Below are 25243 nucleotides of genomic sequence, written 5' to 3'. Positions count from 1 at the left end.
GGGCATCCAGTAAGAGAAACCAATTACAAGAATTCAAATAGCATAAAAAGAATAAAGCAAGTAATTGGGGAGAGTAGGCATTGGGTTGAGGAAGAGGGTTTTTTTGCTTTTTCGGTTATGATTCCTTCTATGGCTCTGGCTTTGTGATATATATGTTTTTTAATTAAAACTTGAATTATGTCACTTGCTTTCCACCTTTTAACAGTATTTCACAGTAAATTCATTCCTAATAGCAAGTAGTCAGGGGTAAGGAATGGCTTTGCTGAGCGATGGGGACTGTTAATTATTAAAAAGAAACCTATGGATTTAAAACAAATTAGACCTCATTAAGCCTAGGTCTGTTTCCACACAGACCAGCTGACATGAAAAAGCCCATCTATGAGTGTGGAAAATCACACTTTTAGCCAACACAGCCCTAGCAGAGATGAGTCTGGGCTGGCACAGGGTGCGTTTGCTCTTTTGGTTTGTGTCAGAGATGTCCAGTCTCTGATCCCACTTCAAAACCTGCAGCTTTCTTGCATCTTTCCCCTTTTCCTTCCATCTCTCCTGCCACCCTCAGCCGCCCACCACGATGCCACCCAAGCTCGTGTGCACACAGGAGTCTCACCTTGCTCCTGGAGGTGCTGCTGGCCATCAGCAGCTGGAGGCCACCAGGCTGGCTGGGTGGGTGAGCTGGCTCCTGGATGATCTTGGTGCTAAGCCCAGCCAAACAGGTTGGCAGCTCCAGGCTGCAAAAGAAGAAACACAGGAGAACTCCTTTTTTCTTCCTTGGTTTTGGAGGGGAGAGAGATCTTTGACTTCTGCCATGGGGCTCTTGCCGTGGCTGGGCTGACAAACTCTCTAGGATAGATCTGCTTAGTCTCCTTTAGAGACGGGGGGGTGGGGGGTAGGGTGGATGTTTGTTTGGGCCTATTTTGTTACCCAGACTTGGCTGTGACTCTTCAGTTGTTTGTACTTAGAGGCTTTCTGTGGGACCTTAGGGAAGATCCAAAGGGCTGAGGTGGTTGCTGGAGATTGTACACTCAAACCTACGTAACTGCGGCATGTTTTAAGCTGCTTGTCTGAAATTTTTTGGAGGCAAGGGGTAAGTGCATCCATAGAAGAATCCTAATAAGGAGAGTGAAAGGTGGCCTGTAACAAGCATTTTAATTATATGTTCACAGGCATGCCATGTATGGACTTTGCTGTCTTGCTGAGACATCCCCCAGATCTTCTCTGGCATTACAGGCAGTGACAGACTTGTATCGGGAGAAGAAACGCCCATTCTGCTGGCTAGAAATCAGCAATAACATTTTGACATCTGTGCAACAGTTTAAAATGAATTATTCAGCACATAGATCGTGCTGTTTGAGCAGCCAGCACATCTCTGCCCATTTACTACTGTCAGTCCGTGGTGGAGATATCATTGATGCCAGTGGGAACTGAGCACATGGACTGGGGGTAGGTTTTGGCCCATAGCCTGGAACAGCATTTGACAGCACCCCTGCAGAATATGATAGGAATAATCTGCTTTGCCACCAGCAAAAGACTGAAAGACAATGCCAGTCTGTTTCTTCTCTCAGAGTATTTTAAACACATGCAGAAGAAGGACCTTAAGAATTTAAGAAATCATTAACCATCTGAATGTTTAAGTTCAGCTTTAGAGTGAGACTTGCATATAATTTTGATAATCAATGTGTTGCACATGACTCTCCAGAAGTCCTGAGCATCTACTGCCTGCTGGGAGTAGACCCAGAGCACAAACTGGCAGCAGGTCCAGGCCAGTCTCCAGCTTCTGCCCAGTTAGAGGGTTAAAGTCAAGCAGTTGCTAATTCCTATCAGCAAAGAAAATTCATGAGGTTCACAATGTAAGCAGCATTTGATTTGGAAATACAAGCCTAACTTCTGTAAGAACGCGCTTTGGGGAGCTGCAGATGGGGAACTGGGAGGAAACACACATCAGCCAAATGCCAGCAAAACCAGGTTTGCTCAAGACAGGCATTCAGGAGAGAAGGTGAACATTTGTCTTGTATTTAGCTTCCTAATTCAGCAAGGTCGTCTGAATTAAAGCAGTGTATGTGCGGTGAGAGTCTAACATCTGTTATTTCACAGGACGCCTGTTCCCTGTAGCTGCATTTTAAATATAAAATGCAGAACACAGTATGGAAATGTTCTGTGCTATGGGTTATTGTCCTTTCCTCACCTTCCTTTATGGACTATGTTATAGCTGTCCGCTGATGCTTATCTAGTGGGCAAAAATTTAGGAGCACTCGGATAACATTGCAGTGTGGAGCGGTATCATCTGCCCATCATTGTCCATGTTTTTCAGGTGGCTAACTAAAAATCCAGCCTGCCTCAGTTCCTGCCTGCTCTTCTGTTTACGTGTGACAAAGTACAGCCCAGTGCTGTACTTGGAAAGGCAAGACATATTATCCAGGTAATTATGAAACAAATGGCTAGTATATATTAAAGTTCTTGTGTAGGAAAGCATATCTATTGCAAAAAGACACTTAAGCACATCATGAAAGTTAAGCAGATCCGTATGTCCCACCGAAGTCAGTAGAATTTAAACATGTAGTTAAATCTTACATGCAGTAAGGACATACGCTGTGATAGTAACACCATAGCTGTAAGGTTTTTGAACCCGTGTGTGTGTGTATGGCTTTATTTTCAGAGTCCCCAAGAGCTTTGCAATTAGCAGAAAGATGTGAAATCGTGATGAATTCCAGGCAGCTCTGGATACTCAGGTGTGGTGCTTCAGCAGGAGGTGGGACCTGGCTTCCTCAGCCAGTCCTTGACAAGAGCAGTTCTGCAGCTGCTGCTGCTGCAGCTGGATGCAGGCCGGAGTTTGCATCCACGGTCGCTGTGCAGTCAGCACCATCTGCGTGCGGGTACGCGTGTGTGGTATTTTCCTATGGACTAAAGTCTGTTCCAGCCTTTGTAGGGCTGCCATCACCCAAGTGTCTGAACTGTCTTGCCATCTTTGATCTGCTCACCATCACTGCGCTCCGCTGGAGCAGGAGGATATTATCCCCCTTGGGCAGAGAGTAAAAGAGGCACAGAGAGATGTCAAGCCCAATTTGAATAGTTACTTTCGTGTCTGCATGTGTGGAGACATCTCAGGGTGTGGGGATGTGGGGGTGTGGGGAGTTCCAGACCTCCTGTCGGTGTAGTTTGTAACCTGTCTGCCATTACAAACCTGGCTCGGAGGGGCTCACTCTGCCCCACGTGGGAAGCTCTTGAGCGGGGACATGAGTGTGCACATCCCTGATCCCGGAGCAATGGAATATCATTTTGCTAGTGTAGGTGTGGGGTGGTGAGAGGAGTGGGGGTGTGCAGCAGTCCGAAAATGAAGGGAGGAGGGTAAAGAGCTGAAGTAATATATGCATGAGGGTGAAGAAGGCTACCTGGTTTTATTGCCACTTGATTGGAAGGATGTGTGTAGCTTGTGAGCATCCATTAATTAGTCATGCAGTTGCTCTGTGCTGGTATCAATAAAACCTTAATAGTACATGATACCAGCCTGTGATTGCTTCCTTTTTTCCACATCCCCTTGTGAGGATGCGTGTGTATCAGCGCAGCTGTGCACTGTATACAGTGTATATGTGCTGTGGCTGCTTACGTAAGAAAGGGACAGTAAAATCATTTAGTGGCTAGTTACCTCTCATGTGATTTTCCCAAGCGTTTATAAAAGGATCTTTGATACGCAGCACTCTCTCATGTGCACAAAATAGCCAACGTGGTTTTCTTCCTTTTGCTGAGACATACTAATTCTTAAAATGGCTCCTGAGCAGGCATTCCTAGGTACATGTAGCGACTGCAGCCTGATGGGTTAGCAACAACAACAACAAAACAGGCTCTCCTTCATTTCCTTTATATGCACATCGTGCAGCTTTTCAAACAGTGCATCAAACACTGCCGGCTGGAAATTTCCAGGCCCATTTCCTGCCTGGTGCATGCTCATAAAGCAAGATTGTCTGTACGGTCCGTAGCTGCAGTACTGCAGAAAGTCAATAAAGAGCTGACCACCTCACCTCTATCAAAAGCAGTTGAGAAGCCCTGCCTCATCTGCCTTATTAAAACCACACTTGACTCCCGCCGAGAAACCTAGCTGGGAACCTTGAAGAGAGGGATAAAAAAGGAGGCTGAAATTGCAGTGAGTATTCTACAGCTAGGTCTTGCAGTAAGGTTAAAGAGTGCTTATTGTAAAATAAACCAAAAAGGCAGCTTCATTAAAACAAGGAGGATGCCTGCGTTTAATGCAATGAACTTCTGACTCTCCCTCCTACAGTACGGCACAGAGATGATTAGTTATTGCAGCAATGAGCAAATTTAAGTAGCTCCCTAATGGATTTGTATTTTGAATTTAAATATGTATATGCTTATATAGGTGCATGCGTGTATGTACTTTAATTTTTGCAAGAAAAGGCATGATGTAGAAATAGATGCAAGAGCTAGAATTTGTACTGCAAAATGTATTTTCATATGTGTTTGAAAGGATGCTTCTTTTTTTCTTGCCTTTATATAAGAGTAATTGATTGAATGTTTGCCAAGCTTTCAGTAGTATCCATCGGGAATCCCCACCCCCACCTTCCCCGGGCCCACCAGCTTTTTCTCACCTTAAAATGAAAAAAGAAAGAACTTTAACAGAAAGATCGTTGCTCTAGCTTAATATTGTAAGATTTCAGAGATTGAATTTTCTGATAGTAATGAAATGAACCCTGAGCTGTGCCATGAATTTGATTGCAGTTAATTTGATTTTTGAGATGCTCAACAAAGCTAGCCCATTAGCTTTAACCTCACATAGTTTGGATTTGTACAAAATGGTATTTTTATATATATATGGGTATAGATAATACGAAAATCTCTCTTTGCTAATCCAGTTGTTTGTAACACTTACTGTCGATGAGTACTTGCTAACTATAGCACTGTGGGAAGTGGTATCTGGTGAGTTGCTGACCACTAATCGCACTACGTTTATTGCTTTGGTGGTACAGGGTTTGTTTTCCTTTTCACAAGGAAAAATACAGCTGAACAGCTCAGTTAGGAGAAACATGCACACTCTGTCCTGCAGCTTTTTCCATTTCTCATTGATCTTAATGAGACTAGTCATATGAATAGGGGTGACTCTTGTCAGAAAGGATTTTTTTGGCTGAAACTCACAATTTCTATTTATTTGATTTGCTTCTGCAGGCTTCAGAATGAAAGTGCTCCTCTTCATAGTATTTGCCAAGAGGCAACAACTGTGGGGTGGGGCATCCCCCAAGGTGGTCCCAGTGCCTGGCCTTTTCTCCTTACACAGTTTATTCTTGGTCAGCAGTTAATAAGATGGTGGAAGATGGCCTTATATATGTATATGTATACATATGTGTATTATTATACCAGCTTGAGATAAGAAAGTATTTGGTGATGTCAGAAAACTAATGACACAAGGCTGCAGATAACTGGGAATAGTGTTAAGGAGCTGATTGTGTGTGGGAAAAACAGGAGGGGAATTCTGCAGCTGGGAGGAGATTGGTCGCTATGGGAAAAAAAATACAGAGCATGAAGTTTCCAGAAGAGGGGAAAAACAAGACTGGGGAGGGAGGAGATGAATGGTGGGGCTGTGCAAGTTGGGAGTGATATTGAAAGTTTTCCAGGCAATGGGCAGAGGTTGAGCTGCAAAGGAGATAACTGCCATGAGCTGCTTGTGGGAGGTCCTGTAAGCAGGGGGGTGCAAAATCTCACCAAAAGTCAGGGGATGTATGGCTTAGCAATGTGTGGGAGGGAGGGTGCCCATAGGTGGGAAGAGGGTTGGACACATGGCTGGAGGCAAGGTGTTTTGTCTGGATCCGTGCCACTGAAGTAGTGCACTGAAGTGAAGTGCATTTGTGGAGCCAGGAGCAGGGCTGCCTCCCTCCAGCTCCATCATCCCCAGCAAACCTGCTGGAGGGTTGTCTCCTGGTTCCAGTGCAGAGGGGCCTGGGGCAACCCTACTTCTCTCTTGGGTGCTTCTGCCTGTGTTCCATGGAGGGCTCCTTGAGGTCACAGCCAGCTGCCTATGGGAGCAAGAGCAGGGCATGCACGCACAGGTACCCTCCTGCCTGCCTGAAGCGTTCAGACATCGAGCCTGGGGTAGAGCTGGGGACTCGTATTGGGAGTGATCCAGAAGGTCCCTGGTTTGGGCCCAGTGAGGAGCCAGGTACTAGGATGTCTCGCAGCAGGGAGCTGCTGGAGTTCTGGAGGATGCTCGCATGCCCACACCTCTGCAGCATCTTCTTGGGTCCTGCCAAGCCATAGTCCAGGTGTCTCCCTTGCTTGTTACAGGGCAAGGAGAGGTTTTATTATTCCTAACTTACTATTTTAGAGGGTTTGGGTTGGTTCTTTTAATTCTCTTTTCTTCATGCTGTTTTTGGTGGCCCAGTCTGAAGGCAAGGTGCCCAGTTATTTTGGCAGGAGTTAGTCAAGCCCATTCAGCAGCAGCGGAAGGGGGGGAAAAACATTAAAGAGAAAGCAGTGAGGACCTCACCAGAGTCCCATAGTGCCAAATTTAGGACCAAAAATCAAGGGAGGGAGCAGAAACCTCGTCTCTATCTTCAGGCAGTGCTGAAACAGTGCCCTGGAAACGCTGAGGCCACAGAGACCATTAAAACACACTCCTGGCATGGGGCTGCCCTGTGACACCGGCTGTTTTGCTCCACAGCAGATGATGCTTGCTGTTCCGTGGGAATCGATATCCATAGGTTCCTTGCTGCCAGCCTGCACCCAGCGCAGCAGAGACGTGGGTCCACACGCTCCCCAGAGGGATGCCCCTTTCCCCATGGCCAAGGCTGCAAGTGGTGTGAATCCTCACCAAAAATGATGATGCAGTTCCCATACTACCACTAAGTTAGACTAATTCAGGGGGTAGTGTCTGATGTTTCTCAGCCAATGCTCGCTAGAAAGGAAACAATTTTACACATCAGCAATTTTTTATGATTAATAATATTATCCTGCCTTAATTGAAAAATGGGCTGGTGCCCTTAAGAAAAAATTAAGCTGCAGGAATTAGTATCTAACCTCTTTATGATGAATGTGTATTTTTACACACTGCATATTACTGTCAGTGCTTTTAGAAGTAATAGTGCTGCATATTGTAATAAAAAATTGTCCTGTGTTGTTTGTAGTTGCGTGGCACCATTCTGTCTGGCTGACTTGGCTTTAAGAGTCTGAACGCTTGGGAAGAAGCAGCGTGAGGATGCCGGAATCCTTTTAAAGGGAATTTATGTACAAACAGGAGGATGATGTGTAGGCTCTGAGCTCTGCTATCAGTTGTTATTGCTGAGAGATATTCACGGGGAGTCAATGCCAGACGGAGCATTAGCGATTGCCGGCCTCGGTGCCTTCGTGGGAAGTCGGTCATAAAGTCGGTGAGGGCTCCTGTTTGTGGGATTTTTAAACACCAGTGAATCATTTTACGTAGTAAGGCGGTTGTCGTTAGGGTGAGTTTGTACAAAGGTCTTTGTGAACCACTTTCTCTGCCCAAACAAAGCCTGAGAAGGAGAGAGAGCCGATGCTGAAGGACAGGGGTATTTGTTATGGCCAGCAGAGAGCCAGCTGCTGGGCTTTGCCGAGGTTTGCCAGGCAGCATGCGGGACTGGGGGGGTTGTTGCCTGCCTCTGCTCATCTGCCTGTGATTGCAGGCGGTCCTGGAGATGGGACAAGTCCTGACTTCAAGGCGTCGTGCTCCTTCCATGTGTCTGGCCCCAGGACTTTGTCTTGTGCGAAGCAGCCCAAGAAAGCTGAGATTACAGAAGGTGAGAAGGTCTGAGTCTCTGATAAGGACAGCTGAGGACAAAACAAAGTCAATAAAATCCCTTTTGGCCATACTGCTGTCCTGGCATTGTCCATCTCCTGCAGGCTTCTTGGAGGACCAAGGCTTCAGCAGCAGGCTCAGAACAAAACCATGTACACGTGAAGGATGTGAATGTGGTGTGTTACAAATGCCTTATTCCCCCAACCTAGAGTTCTTAAATGCTCTCATCAGCTTAAATATTGCTCACCCAAACATTTGAACATTGTGAGTCAAATCTCCCTGGAAACGTGCGGTGAAAAATAGATGCCTGTGGTGGGATCACCAGTGCTTTCCAGTGTCCCTGGCTGGCAGGGTGCGAGGAGCCCTCTCCTCTTCTCCTTCCTGGGAGGGTGGGAGGGCCCTGGTGGGGAAAGAAATGCTCTGGCAGTGCCATCTTCCTCAGAGGGCAACCTGCCCGCGGTTTGGGGCTGGGGAGGGAGGAGGAGGGTCTGGTGAAGGAGCCAGGACCATCCCCAGGTGGGGGGGACACGCTGGCTCTGTGGGGGCATGTGGTAACGCAGTGGGAGCAGCCCAGGGAGGCTCTCCTTCCCTGTGCCTTCTCTGCCTTCGGTCTGTGCCCACCCAGAGAGGACCCCGGATCCTGCCTGACCCTGCCGAGGAGGCAGCAGCGGGTGGGCTGGTGGTGGTGGCATGCCATGCCGCATCCCAAATCTGTTGTCCCTGCCTGTGTAGGCTGGCCCTGGTGAGTCCTCACACCCATTCTCTGGTGTCTTTAAATTTGTAGTAAAGGTCTTTTTAGCTATCTCTTCCTTTGTATTTCAGCCAGGGTCCCTATTAAAGCAGGCCATGAGGAAGTCTGCATTAAAATGCTTCCTTCCATCCCTCCGTCCTCCCCCCGCTCCCAGCCCCATCCTCCTCGTCCCTGGAGGAAACGCTTGTCTCTGCCAAGATCCTGCCTCGCAAAAGTAAACAATATGAAATTACAATAAAATGTTTTGATTTGCTGGGCCTGACATTCAGGAGCTACATAACAGAGACTTATAAAAAGGATCTTCTATAGATAGCCAGTGTGAGAAAAAAATAATTTCTCATTTGGGGCATGTTTTGGAACCAAGCATCAGGGCAGCGTAGATGGAGAACGGGATTTCTTCGCCAAACCTGAAGGATATTGGGAGGTTTATACTGCAGCATCCGTCAGCAGCTTTCTGCCTGGTGTCTGTGGGTGACTGGCCTATCGCACAGTAATGCCAATATTTGGGACTCTGTGTGTGTGTGTGTGCATGGGCTGTTGTTACTTGATGCTTTAAGACTGGTTAGTGGACTGAAAGCCTTGAGAAGGAAATAGATGAGCTGAAACTTGTTTCCTCCAGGGCTCTTCCAAATAATTCAGAGGAAGGCAAACCTAAATGGAGGTATAATCCCTAGGAGATGAGTTTCCTTGGGCGCTTGCCAGTTTAGCAGGCTGAGTAATCTGCACTGTCATCAAGATTTGCGGATTAGCTGTAGTGAAGCTAGTTGGCTTTGACATTTCATTAGAGAAGTTTTCCGTAGTTTTTCATCCCCAGTCTTGATGCTGTGAAATATGGATGATGTAGCTTTGCTATCCTTACACCTTCTAACATTTGTGCAAGTTGATGCTGAGACTGCAAACATCTCTTATCCGCTGAGGATTTTTTAAATCATTGCTTGTTTATGAAAGACTAACTGGGTCAAAGGCTAATTTTGGAAAAGATCTGCTTTCCCCAGTGCTAACCAATAAATTTTCGTCTGGGTAACGTAAGTTACCGAACTGTTATCTCCCAAACATATCCCAAAAGGGATAAAAGCAGACACTATTTATCCTATAATCTGCAAATATTTTGAAAAGTGAACTGGAATATCAATAAAACAGCTTATCATCAAGGTCTTTTTAGAGGTCTAAAGGACATTTATTTAGAAATTGAAATGTTATATTTAGAGGCAAGAACTGTGCAGATGAGGAGGGAGTGTGTACGAGTGACAGCATTGTAAATTGTCTGGGGGGTTCAAGGGACTGGGGAAGGACACTGTGTCCTGAAGTCACTCCTTCCCAGAGACGTCTCTGCTGATAAGAGCCAGTTTGTTGTTCCTGGTGACAATGATCGAGTGGGACAAGGCAAAGGATCACCCTGTGGGTTCCTGTGGTAGTGTACAGAAACAGGGATGTGGCCTGGTTTATTTATCACAGCGAGACGTGCCCTCACTCTTCCTGCCGCAGAGGATGAGTGTGTGTCCTTGGAGCTTCTGTTGTCACCGCTATAATCCTCTCCCGACCCTTTTCTGATGTCCCTCCAGAGGCTTGCAGCCCCAGGGGCTGTGGAGGATGTGCTGCAGAGGCATGGCCAGCCCGGCACCGAGTCTGTGCCGTGGAGGAGTGCTGGTGGCCGCCCAGGCTGCAGTGCCCACCAGCTTTGGGGTTCCCCTTGCTCTCAGCTCCCCCGGCACTGCAGGGTGTGTTGTGGGACCTTGAATGTCTTTGCCACCTAAGGTGACCATCCTGAAGTCTAACCTCGGTGCTGTGGGGAAAAAGGGAGGAATAACCAGGGCAGGACTTTTGGGGACAGCCAGGAAGGATGCATGGCACCAGGTGTGCAAGGGGGGTTGACAGGGACAACATGCTAGGTTCCACCTTGCAGAGGGACATCCTTGTCCCTCTCTGGCCACGTTGCCTTCTCACTTCTACCTGTCTCTCCTTCGCTGATGCCATCTGGCATCCTTTGCTTCCCTGTCAGACTCCTTGCATGGATGCTGTAGGTAGTGGCACATGGGCTTTGGTACCTGAAATCTACCTTAACATGCTGCTTTGTACTTCTGTTGCAAAATTGTGAGTGAAAAGTAAGGTTTAGTTAAAAAATTATTTACTATGCTGTAGTCCGACTGAATAATACAAATAGTGTTAACGTAAGTGTTGGACTGCATGTTTTAGGGCTTCAGTGATTTATCCATCAATTATGTCATTGTAAACTGAAGGTGAAGTTACGCCTTCGTAGGTCTGGCATAACAAATGGTTGAACTTAACCTCTGCTGGGTACTTCTGAATTTATTTTACAATAGAATTTATTTTAGTGAGGGAAATGGGTACAATTAGCAGAAATGTCCTATGTGAAGGGCTGGGCGCCTCGCAGCTGCATAGATCTTGGTTTGGGATAAAGCAGCAGTTCCTGTAGCTTGTATTGCGGTGAGCCAAAAGATGAAATATTCAGAATACAAGTGTGTGTGTGTGTGTGCGTGTGCACATGTAGATATACATACACATGCTGTTCCTGTAGAAAGTAAATATCAATCTTGATTATCTGAATATCGATGTAGCAATTTAGAAATAGCTTTCCAAGAGAAGGTGTCTGCACTGTTATATTGACCAGCATAATGAAATCAGACAACCTTTCAATCCATAAATCACGGTACAGTATTTGCCGTTACAAGCTCTGTGGTTGTACTGAGCGAGCAACACTGTCCAAAGAATTTTATTAAGTCAAAGTAATAAAATTGAAAATCCGTATTGACTCTTTTACATTTTGGCCTGAGAATGTATTTTGTTTGTTTTTCAGACTCCATTTTATTTACTTTAGTTACTTTATTTCTCAGATTGGAGGCCGTCTGTTAAATCACAGTAATCTTTTGTTGTGAAGCCCGGGATGTTCTCCTTGGTGTTTACTGACGGCAGCGTAACGCACATTTCCTAATCATCTTTGTTATTGTGCTGATTGAGAATTTGAAGGACAAAGTGGGTCTGAGCAGGCCACAGGAATCTGTGGCTTCAGGGGAATGATGAGAAATTTCTTAATGGCTTACTAAATGACAACATGCATTGAAAGTTGGTTTTCAGTCATCTCAAGATATGTTACTGCTTAAGAATGGCTTCAGTGTAATATTCCTCCTTCTAGAAGACAAAATGCAAGGGGATTTGTACTTGCTGAAGAAAAACATTCTATTTTCTGTCTGCAACAACCCTAAACATTATCCTCAATATATTTTCACTCCACACAAATTCAGCTCCTGCAATTTTAGCTGAGAATAGTTTTGCAGACCTTACTGTGGAGGTGGCCTGGGACTCCACTGCTTGCCAGTCACTTCCATCAGGCATTTGATTCAGATCAGATCTTCACACCCAGACTGCGGGGAGCCCATGGAGGTCAGTAAAAGAGAGCATGGATCTAGCCAAGGACACCTGTTTGCATGACCTGGCTTTCTGTGATATGATCAAGACACCCCAGTTCTTGTCCAGCTTTCAAAGTTACGGAAAGAGATTGCTTCCTCAGTTGTGGTCAGAGGAGTTTTTCATCCATCTTTGGCAACTATTGTAGAAAGACAGTAGATGTCCCTCAACAACTCTTTTTTGCAAGCTAAGGGCACTGCGCAGTAGCTCTTTATTTGTCACTGCTTTCTGTATCTTCCACCTACTCTGCTTCAGGTGTTCTCTGAAGCTTCGTTCATCTTATCCCTTGTGTCAGCAGCTCTAGGTTTTTCTCCTTCATTCTCCTCTTCACCTTCCCTACAGCAGTTGTACATTTTTTTTCTGGGTGTTTTGTTTTGTTTTTTTTTTTTGTTTGTTTGGGTGTTTTGTTTTTTTTAATGCCCAGAACTCTCTGTGTCTTGTAGCCTGCACCATCTCCACTTTTTGCAGCAGTACCGTGTGTGTCCCCAGAACTGGATCCCCCAATCTCTCTGCCAGTGCCAGTGCCAGGTCTCCATGTGCTACCACTTCCTTCCTTTGCAGCTACTACTGGGAATAAATCACGCAGCGTGTCAACATAGTGGCCTCTTTTGGGAAGATGTGCAAAGGATGAGGTGAATGGTGGTGTTCTGCTAGAAGGCGTTTGGTGACTGCTATCAAGTTGTCCTTTGATCTGGAGACAACTCAGAGGTCCTTGCAGTTCTGCGAGACAGATGTCAGAAGCTCTGCATCCTGCCCTCCTTCCCTCTCTTTTTGCCCCTTGCTTCAGTTTTTTGGGGCAAGCTCCTGGTCACCAGTGGGACCTGTTTGCAGAAGTATCTGCATTACTGGGATTGATCCAATACAGCTCTCTGAAGCTGTTGCATCAAAATGCCACCATGTTGAATGTAGGGCTTCACAACCTGCAGGACCTAATGTTAGAGCTAAATGCATTTTTCTGTACAGACCAGTGGCAGACTTCCAAGGAGCTTGAGGAGAAAGTGATCATGCCTAGGTGTGTAAACCCCTACCCAACATTTAATTACTTGTTATAGCCATATTTTCAAGGGGTTCCAGTGATCTCAGATCATCTGAAGAATGACATGGCAACTTGATCTTGTAAATATGTCAAACAACGCTTGTGTTCAGTCACTTGTTCAGACACTCATCAGCATAGTGATCATCTTTGGCTTAAAAATAGCTCCTTTTTTCTTTATTTATCCCCCAAATTTACCCTCTGGTGGAAACCATGCCTGTCACATGTTTAAAACAGATTTTCTTCACTGTGCTTATGAAGGAAGGTAAAGGAAGTGATAAATCTCCAAAAACAGTATGATAAAATAAATCCTCTCTAACTAAGGGGCCAGATACTGAGTCTTTTACTCCTTTGGGATCTTGATCTATAGCTGGCCCCACTGACTGTGAGATGACTTCTGCTGCAGCAGGGCTGGGAGTGCCAGAAGCTGCCCCCTTGCAATCAAATGGGAACTCCAAGGACTGAAGTCATAGATCACTGTATCCAGTGAATAGCTGGTGTGCTGCCTGTCAGCAAGGAATAGATTGAGGGAACTGAAAAAAACAAAAAAGCAACCCTCCAAAAACTGGAAAAAATCTGCTGCATTTGAAAAAAACTAAGTAAAAACTTTGGGGCTTTGAGAATTTATGACTTTCCTTTTTTTTGCCCCCAATAATCCGAAGAAAATCCATCATCCTTCCTCCCTGTTTCTGACACGGGAAATAGTTTACAGTTAGTTATTTCCCTCTGTTAGCATTGAATCGATAACAGGATCAGACTACCGACTACACACTTGTCCCTTTCCTCCCCATGTTTCTGCTGTTTGGATATGGGGAATAAATAACTGCAGGTCACGGTGATGCGGCTGCTGTAACCTAAAGCGTCCGTCACACCAACACCCTACTGATGGATGGACAGTTGTTCTGTCATAGAGAGCATGGGGCACGTTGGGCCAGGCACTGGGCACCTCATCCTGCTCCACTGCCGTGCCAGGTCTCCGCTGGCTGCGGTTCGGCAGCGGCAATGACAGCTATTTCCTCGCCTGCCCTCCTCCATCGACTAGAAGAAAGGGAAAAGAAGAGAAAGGCTTTTGTTCCTGGGGGATGAACTGCTCCAGCAGCGGCCGCAGGATGCGGTGCGGATGCTTTCTGCTTGCAGTCCTCCTGCTCCACCACAGATGGGCTTCAGCTAAAATAAACCAGCCTTCCATGAACCTTTGAAGTGTGCTCATCTTCTGAGTCACTTCCCTGTCACCCGACGGGCAGCGTGATGCTGAGAGGGATGTTCTCGCATCACACAGGCGTGCTCAGACTTTTATCTCGCGGTGGCCGTGCAGCCTCCCACGTCATTTCCCATGCGAGTGGCAGCTTCGCCTTTCCTGAACAACATCTTCCTTTCTTCTGGCATTTTCCAAGTCAGTGGAAAGCTAGGACCATTGGAGACACACAGAGACTATGTTAGGTGCCTCTCCTGGCCTCCGAATGTGTCCCCCTGCTTTCTTCTGTCTGCAGAGTATTTGTATCTTAGTGGAAGGGTCTGGGAGCAGTGCCTTCAACTTTTCCCCCCATCTTCCATGTTGGCCACTACATGGCAAAGAAGTGCAGCCTCTCAGGGCAAACCGACATGCACACTGGCACTGTTCCATGTACGTCAGATAGACCACCATGATCAGGAATCACGTTCTTCCATCATTTGTAATTTTACATCATACCATTCAGGAAAATCCTGATGTTGCAACGCTCGTGGTTCTCTTTTCTATACCTGAAATTGCCAATTACATGAAATAATTTGTGACGAGCCAAAAAGCCCCAAAACACTGAGAGCCTTTTGAATTAAATTGCCCAGAGGTCTTTTTTTTTTTTTCTTGAATCAGTCCAAAGACTTTAATTGATAATGTTGAGATTTTTACCTTCCAAACAATGTAATTCTTTTGGTTTTAATTAAAGAATTCTTCTCCTTTGCACTAGACTGATGCTAAACTGGCTTCACTAAATCTTCTTATGCTGTAAGTAGCAGTGACCCAGATAAACACGTTTGAAAATGCGACTACTGAAACTACGGTATGTTGCCTTTGTAGGACACAGCAAGAGAAAGACTAAAATAATTCTATAAATTTATGAGTGTAGCAGGTAGCATCATATCATTAAAAGCAGATTCAAAGACCAGTTTATTTTTTTTAGATTATATGTGCAAATCTGTGTGAAAAAAAGTACGTAATTTGGAGTCAGAAGCTTGAAAGTTACAAAGAGGCCTATGAAAAAATAACTTTTTCCTTTTGTGTATGTCCTTTTGCAGCATAACAAGGCCTTTTGGAAAAGAGGGGATAACTGTATTTAAGAATGCATTGTAATGCAGCCCCACAGAGTCAGGAGCATGCAGGTAACCAGGAGAAGGTTGCATTTCAATTCTCCTCAGCACCTGAGTTTGCAGCTTTGGTGGCTTTTTAATGTAAAGGCTGAGCTCTTGTCCCAGCCAAACCCACTCAGTCCCCAGGGCCTACCTGAAGCCAAGGCCTGGAGGAGAGCCCTGTCCTCCACTGGCCGTATGAAAGACATAGACATTGCCAAAGGGCCTTGTGTAACTATATTTAGGTAAACCCTTTCTAGAACCCCCAAAATTGTGGTTAAGGGGACACTGCCCATTGTTCCAGATGCACATTTTGTGTCTGTGTGTGTGTGTGTACGAGCGCTGCCCAGGATGCTCTGGTAAGGACTTCACACTGCTGTTGGAGTGCACTTGCTCCAATACTTCATTAAGCTCTGATTATACGTAACTACTGCTGCTCTGAGAGCGAGTCCTTCAGCCAAACCTTCTCTTCTTGGTAGCTATTGCCCAAGTCACGACCGGCATGGAAGAAATGGATGGAGCGCAGTGCTCAGCCTGGCACAAGTGGCTGCAAGTGCCTGTGGCTGCCGGCCGGGGGGAGCTGGGTGCTGGCAGCATGGGCTGCAGGGTGTCCCTTGCACCCCATAACTTGCTCAAATGTGGACCTTTCCACGCCTTTTGGTTTTGTGGGCTTTTTTAGACATCAGCATCAGCTGTGTTTACACATAGAAGAAATATACGCTATCAGGAACAATCGATAATAAGCAACCTTTAATTAGCGCCAGAGGTGCAAAGGGACCTGATCCCTCAGTGCCTGTTTAGACAACTAAACCCAAACAGCCGGCCTCCAGCACCCCATTGCCAGTGCCCTGTGACACTATGCCCGGTGCTGCTGCTGCTGCGCATTGGTGGCTTTGGTGCCACCAGCACCATGGGGGGTTGGGGGTGCCCACCACCCCCAGGCTGCTCCTCTTCCTGCCCCTTGGCCTCTGCCAGCTTGTGCTGGTGGCTGGGTCCTGGTGAAAGCTTCATCCCAGAGCAGGGGCCGAATCATCCTTGATCACTGTAAGGATAGTACAGGATTTACTAGGTGTTCAACATACTGGGTGACTTTGGGATCTTCAGAGATCCACCCCACCTTTAATTAATTTTTGGTAGCAGCATGGTCTGCTGCTTACTCTGGTTAGCATTAAGCTGTAAAATTGCTAATGTCAGACAAAAAGCCAATGGAGTCTTATTGATTTTTCATGCTTTTGCAACATGCTGCAGGAGCCTTTTCACTGGACATGGAGGACACCCGGGGATGGCGAGATGGGTGTGTGCTGACCCACTCTCACGTACTCTGTGAAGCCATGGGCACCAGCGCTGATTTTGCCAGTGGGGTCCAGCCAAGAGCCCTTGCCTGAACAGAGGCAAGGGCTGTACCCACCCGAGCTGGCTGCCACCCCTTGAAATTACTGGAGTTAACCTGTGTGAAGTGTCCTCTGGGAAATGCACAACATGGAGGTGGCCCTTTTAGTTGTACAAGGCAGCCAACGAAATGCAGGTTGGTCATTGCAGCCTGTCCCATCCTCCTCACTGTAAAAATTATGGATGCTGAGTTTTGGGCAGCTCTGGCACCCTTTTGGTGTGGAGCACATCTTGGCAGAGAGCTCAGCTCCTGGTTTGTGGTCACACTTGCCTGTCCTGGTGGCCACCCTGCCAGTGCAGCTGTGGCCAGCAGCTCTCTGGTTTCTCAAACTGCAGATCATGACACTTTTTTGGGGAAGATTCATTTGGGGTCGCAAAGGATTTGTGCCTACCAGGGGACCGCTTGGATTTGGCTTGTGCTATTCAGATGTTTACCCAGCTTGGCCAGCAGTTTGGCATATGCGCACATCTGCCAACATGTGGTAAAAACAGAGGTTTTTCTTGGTTGGTGCCTTAGCTCTCTGGGCTTCTTTTGCAACCCCTGTTGCAGTGCAGCTTGTTTCTGATGTGCCTCTTCTATTACAGACTCCTCTGATTTCCCTCATCTGCCATCCCGGGCAAAGACTGGCCAGCGGTGGCCCCCGGGAACCCAGTGGCCTGGCATGCACTGCTTTGGCACCTCGCAGACCTCCCAGCTGCACGTGGAGTGCATGGGCAGGACAGCCCAGCTGGAGCCATAGAGGTTCTTGGGGTAGTGTGGGGCAGACCCACGTTCTGCATGCAGGAGGAGCTGAAAGGTGCAGCAGCCCCTCTGTCCAGCAATGGCTTAGTCCCCTGAGCAGGGGCAAGTGCAGAGACTTGATGTTGACTGCCCCGCTGGAGGGATGGTGCAGAGCTTTTTCAGGAGGCAAGGGCTGGGGGCATTTGCCCTCCCACTTTGCCAACAGCAAGCTCTTAAATGAGCATGGTTGTTTTCTCTAACACCCCGCCAAGAAAATACTGAATATTTTGTACTTCTTGGGTGCTCTTGCTGTTTCTATCTGCGAGAAAGGGTGTAATTTTTGTAGCTGAGCTAGTCTACCGACATATGGATTTGCCTGAGGCAAGACAAGCGTGTGCTGTTTTTCACGACTTATACAGGCTATAGGCAGTTTTTATTCCCTGAAATCATTATGTAGTTAAAACTACTTCCTCCTTGTTTTGCTAATCTCCCAAACTCCATTGTGCTCCCTTCTGGTTACTATCAGGTACTCGCTGCTGCAGGAGCTGCAGTAGTTCAAGCTGTTGGTCTCCATCCCCACGCCTCTGGCCAAACCCAGTGCACCCATACTGAGACAGCGGGAGGGGTTGGTCACCCTGGGAACAAGGAGCTTAAGGACTGGTGCATGGGCATGGGGAGGGTTCGATAGGCGTGGGCAGCACCCCAAGGCTGTCCCCATTTCAGGGGCATGTATGGTGGTGGCCCCATCCTGGTGGGGACAGACGTTGGTGTTGATGCCCTTCCTTGCATTGGGTACCTGGGGCGAGGGAGGAGGATCACGCATGTCGTCTGTGGCGTTGGGCAGGTGTGGGGTAGTGTGGGTTGGGTGGTGAAAGCTGGTGCCTAATGGAAGAAAGGACTCGAAACAGTTAAGCCTGGGAGTAACAATGCTGTGGCAGATCCTTACCCCCAGTACTGCACCAGGAAATACTTAGCTCCAGCTACGCGAATGGTGTATCAGGAAAATATATCATTGCCTGAAACAGAATATACGCAAAGTGGGAGAGACAAAAGTGCCCTCGGACCCACTCGCTCGCTGCTGCCTCTCAAAAGGGCTTTGTTGGGACTGACCTTCCCCTCCGCCTGCTCTTACGCTGCTCCTGTATTTGCATTAGCACGAGAGATGAGGAGAGACAGCCTCAGGTCCTATTCTCCTGTTATTACAAGGATAAGCTAGGACATGGTACAGCCATAGAGGATTTTATTTGTTTGGTTTTCCTGAAGGAAGAGCCTGTGAGAAGTATGTTCTTCACTAATAGAGCGTCACCTTACATTATCATGGCAGACAGTCTGCTCTACCTGCTGAGGTGGCCTGAAGAATCAAGAAGATTGACAGCAAAAAAATGTCCTTCAGAGCCACACCAGTCTGCTGGCAGGTATTTCTTTTTATCTGTTAGTTTTGTTCTTCTTTATTTTTTATTTCCTTTTCTTTGTTGTTGTTGGTAAAGCAATGAAGCTGCACAGTCAGCCTTCTTCCTTTGCAGTCTATGATCTGCGTACCGAAATTCAGTTATTTGAAGAGCCAGCCGTGTGGGGAATTAATACCAGGCTGTAGCCCTGTGTGCCCTTCCATGTTGGTGTGCAGGTCCTTCTACATCCAGAGCTTCACGGCTGTAGAGCAACATCACCTCAGCAGGAGACCTGAGCCGTAGTCACGCTGCAGAGTGTGTTGCTAAACTGCTTCCGAAGGCTGAGCTGCACAGCCAAATATGAAATCTCCCAGTCAGATTTATTGGAGTGGCCTGGTGACGTTCCCCAGAGGACTTGCAATCTATGGTGATGGATGATGCCGATCCATTAACGTAGTAGTCTCATCTGGGAAAGATGTAATTGTCGTTCTGCATCCTGCAGTTTCCCTAAGTTTTTCTGAACACATAATAGCACGCAGCACAGCGGAAATTGCTGGTGAAAAATGCTGCAGTAAATATGTCAGGCGCTCTGTATCCTATGGCAGTGCACTCCTCTTCTGGAACCATGCGGCCATCATTAAGATAGGGGAGGTGATAATAACAAAATTTGGTATACTGCATTCATCATGATGTATGTGCTCTCCAAAGGTTTGATGGAAAAGTATGGGTAGGCCTGACCTTGTTTCCTCTTGCAATACACGTCTGCGAAATAAGTTCATGTTGACTGGTTCGTAGTATCAGGAAAATAATATTTACTTTTACCTGCAATAGCAGCACTATTTTTGCAGCACTGGTTGCCCTGCCTGCATTTCCTGAAATACAGCCCTTTTGTTCTGAGTGGTCAGAGTCTGCATCCATGATGACAAAAAGCATTCTTACTTTTTTGTGTAGAGTTTGGAATAGTCTTACCTCCACGCAGTGCGAGCAGTGTATCGGTTGGAGTCAGGGTACCTGGCTGGAGAAGACTCCTTTGAACTGGCTGGAAGGTTTCTGTTCATATGCCATCAAATTATTAAAATTCATACATTAACATTCACACTTAGGCAAACTGTAAGTGCTCCGGCAGCAGAGAAACATGAAGAGGGAGGAAAAGGTACACTGGAGGAACACAACCACAAAGTAGTGTCCAGGAGCTAGGGAAGGCAGCCTTGTGCCACCTCGGTGAGTGTGTGTGCCTGTGCCCTCTCATCCTCAAGAGTGATGGATAATCTAGATTGTAGCGGTAACCGGAGTCCCAGATGAGGCCTATTCTTTGTGCTAATCGTGTGCCAAAATGATCGCTGCCCAGCAGATGTCACAGCCAAATGGATGAGGCAAAAGGCACTAGAGAAGAAGTACTTGCAGATGTGCATGTGGGGCATTTGTAGATGTTACAGGTACTGGACAGCAGTAACCTCAGTGGCACTGAAATGCAACAAGATTTTCAATATTTTCTGTCATTTACAGATATATATTACTTGAGGTCAGAGGCATCTGTACTTCACAGTTCAGAATGGGGTCTTCTAGGAAGGCAAAATTGGTCTTTGTGGGTGAAAACCTGCTGAAAAGTTGTGAGGTCTTCACACTACATCCATCAGCACAATCGTGCTGCACCTTATGCTGGCATTATCCTCTATTCAGTCAGAAAGCTGACAACTCGCGCATCATGGCACAACAGAGAGGAGGTCATCTCTCTGCCCCTCAAAGTCAAACCAGGAAACACTTGGTACAGATGCTGTGATGAAAGCGAGCATGTAAAAGGATGTGAAATTCAAAGAAAAAATGCTGCCTTTTCCGTCAGATCACGGGAGTACTACATTTTTCTGGCTCTTTTAAACAAAATCCTTGCAGCTGCTTACAAATTTTGCAAGGATGAAAACAAGGGGCTATTTTTGCTTGGAAGTTTTTTCCATCCACACATTTTTAGATAAAGTGGTGCAAGAATAGGGCATGCTTTCTGCTGAGGATTAGTGCTGTCATGTAGCTGATGACATGTTTGGCTTGGTTTATCAAAGTGATGGGGTTTGAGAGAAGGAGAATCAGTCTAATAAATCTGAAGCTGTGAACATAAAACTTGATCTTGAGGTGGCGAGCTGCAGAAGCATTTGATTACTTGTGCCAGTGGGAAAGAATGAAGTATTAAATAACCCCATTTTGCACCAAGGAAGACTCCTCTACCTTTTTGCTCCCCAAGCAGCACCCCAATGCTCCTGCACCTTTGTATCTGCCTGTGCTCCCAAGTGAGACCCTGTCCCACAAGAGAAGAGAAGTTGACGAGTCTGGTTTTGGTCCCCAGCATTTTGGGCCATCCCTAAATCTTGTCATTTGGGACAATATCTGTGCCACTGAGTACAGGCAGGAGTAGGGGTTTGCCCTTTTTGGCCCGCCATGGCAAGCTGGGTGGCACATGTGCCTGTGGTGAATCACCTGCATGTCCTTACCTGTGGCCTTAGATAGGATTTGTACCTCACCAAAAAGGATCTGTGAGCTGGAAGGTTCCTTTTTTTTTACTTGGTTTTGCTGTTCTCATTATTTATTTATTTAAGCCAGACTATGTTAGGACAATGAGAGGTTATGTGAAAATTTGGCTTTCAGTTCATTTAAGATGAGTTACAGAAGCATCAGGATTTGCTATTCTAACCCCATGGCTTTAAAATACAATAAAACTGGTTGCTGCTTCTTCCTCTCTGTCTCAAGAAGTTCTAGAAAGCAAGACAAGCTTAAGAGGAGTCCCCTCAACGGTGCTGAGGCTAGCCCTATTCCGGCCTTGTCTGCACCGAGGAAAAGTGGTTTTTGACTAGAGCTGGCGGACTGAAAGGAGGGGGTGGGGAAGGGTTTGCAGCACGCCTGAGGGACCGGGGCTCTCAGGGGGCATGTGGTGCCAGTGGCACCTCACTTTGTTTATGGGTTTTGAGCTGGTGAAGCTGGTTTACCCCTCGAGGGGTACTCTGGTGTGCTTCTCCTGCATGCTAGCCGGGAGACAGCCAAAGTGGTTGAAACCACATTGGTGTAATGGGGCAAAGTCAGATGTTCCACCTGAAAAAGTGCCGTAGCAGTTTAAAAACTGATTTTAAACTTTACCTCACTAAGCTGTTGGCTGAAACTTGGTAACTGGTCCATGAGGAGTCCCTGTCCCTTGTAACCAGGCGTGAGACAGATCCATGTAGGCAAGAGGAGACGAGCAATGGATGGCGGCCTTTGCCACACCAATACCAGTTCTCATCTGGATGTCGGAAAAGATCAAATGAATGTAATAAAAATATCTGAGCCCGGGATCAGTTCAGAGGGTCAAGACAAAATAGCAAGCCAAGTGTCTCTGAGCAGAGAACAAACCTCCGCCGGGGAACTAATGAGGCTTTGAAGTCGTTTCACTGATATCAAACTTGGAAATCCTTTGTAAGAACTGAGATGCTTTAAGGTCTGTTTAATAAAGCTCTTGACTGGGAAAGGAGCAAATATTTTATCAGGCTGACAGTGAGTGCTTTTTGTTTCAGGTTTTGGGGGAAGTGGGGCTGGCAATTATGTTTAATTGGTCTCCTTTTCCTCTTGTTATCATTGGTGTATCGATTGCTGGGAAAACAAAATGCATGATTTTTAGAATTTACTGTAAAGTAATGGCTCTCTTGTTTGTTTTGTTTAGCTCTGTGTTCTCGAAACAGCTCATTTTTCTTTGCTTTGCTGGCGAATATAATGTTTTGATTGAAAATGATACTAAATAATCAGTTAAATGGGATATTTAATGACAGGAAAAATTGTTTAAAATATTTTTTCCCATAGGAAAATCATGCACTTTACTTTTCAAGCCTACGAGGTCTTTTAATGATAGCGTGACTCTGCATTCTTCCTACAATCTCGCTCTGAAAGTAAACATGTGGGTGCACCACATGTGTGAAAACCATGGAAGTCAAGGTATAGTAAATCTCAGGAGCTCTGATGCAAGAGGGATCCCCGGAGTAAGTCAAATTTTTCTCTGATATCATTTTAATTTAGACTTTCTTAGACTCTCAAGCCACTGCTAGTTTGCCTTCCCCATGGGAAGCTGACCAACTGTATGAGAAGCAAGCCTCATGGATGAGAGGAGAGCAGTGGATATTGTTTACATGGACTTCAGGAAGGCCTTTGACAGCGTCTCCCATAAGATACTCACAGACAAGCTGCTGATGGATGGGCTGGAGAAGCAGACGCTTGCGTAGAAAACCGGCTGAATGGCCAGGCCCAGAGGATGATGACCAATGGCACAAAGCCTAGCTGGAGGCCAGTCACTAGCACAGCACCCCGGGGGGCAGTACTGGGTTCAGTCCTGTTCAGCATCTTCATTAATGATGTAGTAGTGGGCAGAGCATCCTCAGCAAGTCTGCAGATGACACCAGACCGGCAGGAGGGGCTGATACATCAGAGGGTCATGCTGCCACCCAGAATGACCTTGACACCCAGGAGAATGGGCAGACAGGAACCTTAGGAAGTTCAACAAGGGGAAATGCAAAGCCCTGCACCTGGGGAGGAACAAACCCAGGCACCAGTATGTGCTGGCAGCACCCAGTTGGAAAGCAGCTTGGCAGGAAAGGCCCTGGCACGTCCTAGAGGACACCAAGTTGAACATGAGCCAGCAATGTGGCCTTGCCACAGAAAAGCCTCACGGTACCCTGGACTGCATGAGCAGGAGCGTTGCCAGCAGGCTGGTGGAGGTGATCCTTGCGCTCTGCTCAGCACTGGTGAGGCCACACTTGGGAGCGCTGGGTCCAGCGCCGGGCTCCCCAGTATGACAGGCACAGCCATACTGAAGAAAGTCCAACAAAGAGCCACAAAGATAATGAAGGGACTGGCGCATCTCTCCTGCGAGGAAAGGTTGAGAGAGCTGGGACTGTTCAGCCTGGACAAGAGAAGCCTTGGGAGCATCTCACTAATGTACAGAAATACCTGAGGGCAAGAGCCAGACTCTTCTCAGTGGTGACCAGAGACAATGGGCACAAACTGAAACACAGGACATTCCTACTGAATTCCCATCAGGAAACACTTTTTCACTGTGAAGTGACCGAACCCTGGCACAGGTTGCCCAGGGAGGCTGTGGAGTCTCCATCCTTGGAGACACTCAAAAGCTGTCTGGCCATGGTCCAGGAAACCGGCTGTAGGTGGCCCTTCTTGATCAGGGCAGCTGGACGAGATGACCTCCAGGGGTTCCTTTCAGCCTCAGCCTGTGATTCAGTGATTTTGAGCAGGCAGAGGTGCTTTATGGGGCTGAGAGGTGGGGAGGGGAGTGCAGCAGGGCTTTCCCTGGAGCGAGCAGCCCTCCAGTTTGACTTTTGGGAAGCTGCTGGTAAGAAGATGCTCCCCCAGGGCCACACAAGCAGCACCTCTCCACATGCTCAGGGTGGGGATGTGATTGCTGGACCACTGACACACCCACCCCAACACAGCGCTGCAGCTGCCCACATCCCCATCCTAAGGGACTACATCACACTTTGAGAGGAGACACCTGCATGCGGCCAGCAGCATTGAGGGGAAGCTGATTTAAACAGATACTTCTGCAGTCACAAAAGCGGTAACTTGTCCTCCCCGTTCAAACATAATTTTGGAGCGCAAGAGTGGCACTGAGTCAGAAGAGCCTGCTGCGTTGAAGGGACGTCACTGAACTGGGCGGGACATGACTCAGCAGTAATTACGGCTGGCAAATTTATATTTGTCCTTCACATGTCAGGTGTAATACATCAGATTTCCATGCACTGTGTCCACCTCAGAGTGTATGTGCAGCTTACTGCAGGCTAAGGAAAATGCTGCTGTTCAGGCAGTTCTGTACTACGCCAAGGAAAAAAAATAAACCACTGTTCAAAAGTTTTTATTTTTGGAAACTTGCTGCAAAGTTCCTCCAAGCGTGCCAGTTTAGAGACCCCAGGAACTGGGATGTGCTGCAAATATGAGAAATTTGAGTATTTGGCAATAGCAAGATCAGCCTCAAATAATTTCAAAGTAGCCCTGTTTTTATAGCACCTGCTGATATGTAATACTCTATATCGCATGAGCAGTGGTCCTTTTGAAAGTAGGAGACTGTCATTTAAGTGTGATACCCTTAGTGGGATAGTTGGTGAATGGAACAGAGGAAGGGAAAAAGCAGTACGGAGGCTTGTGCTATCTCCCTTACACTTGGGGTATGTCGCAGTTTCTGCTGCAAATGTAGGGTTTTTTCGTGAGGCTTTCAAACTGGGTATAAAAATTCACTACAGGTTGAAATTTGTCAGGCAAATGCTCTATTCCTTCCACAGCATGTATCGTCTGTCTTGTATATATTGCCCTTGGGAGTAAAGACACTGGTTTCAGGCCCATGACAGGATTTTTTTTTTTTCCAATTGGTCTGATTTGTTTTTAAATGAGAAGAAAGTGAGTTCTCTCCTCCCAGGAATGGATTGCTAACTACAAGCTGTTGACA

At 46.8% G+C, this 25243-nt stretch overlaps 1 protein-coding gene across 3 annotated transcripts in view; it reads left to right on the top strand.

Annotated features, from left to right (window-relative positions):
* RAI2 (retinoic acid induced 2) overlaps positions 1–25243 on the top strand; it is a 47855-nt gene that overhangs the window by 13159 nt on the left and 9453 nt on the right. The window contains exon 2 of one of the 3 annotated variants that reach the window (XM_037377850.1): positions 2309–2416. The exons of 1 other annotated variant lie outside the window; for it this stretch is intronic. The gene's annotated coding sequence lies outside the window, so the exon portion shown is untranslated. Of the gene's footprint in view, positions 1–2308; positions 2417–18701; positions 18811–25243 lie in introns of those variants that run through there. One more of the 3 variants, XM_037377851.1, reaches the window with a different exon arrangement.

The sequence above is a fragment of the Falco rusticolus genome, chromosome 2 (assembly GCF_015220075.1).
Source record: "Falco rusticolus isolate bFalRus1 chromosome 2, bFalRus1.pri, whole genome shotgun sequence".
NCBI classification, from domain to species: domain Eukaryota; kingdom Metazoa; phylum Chordata; class Aves; order Falconiformes; family Falconidae; genus Falco; species Falco rusticolus.
This window is presented reverse-complemented; position numbering and strand designations above follow the sequence as displayed.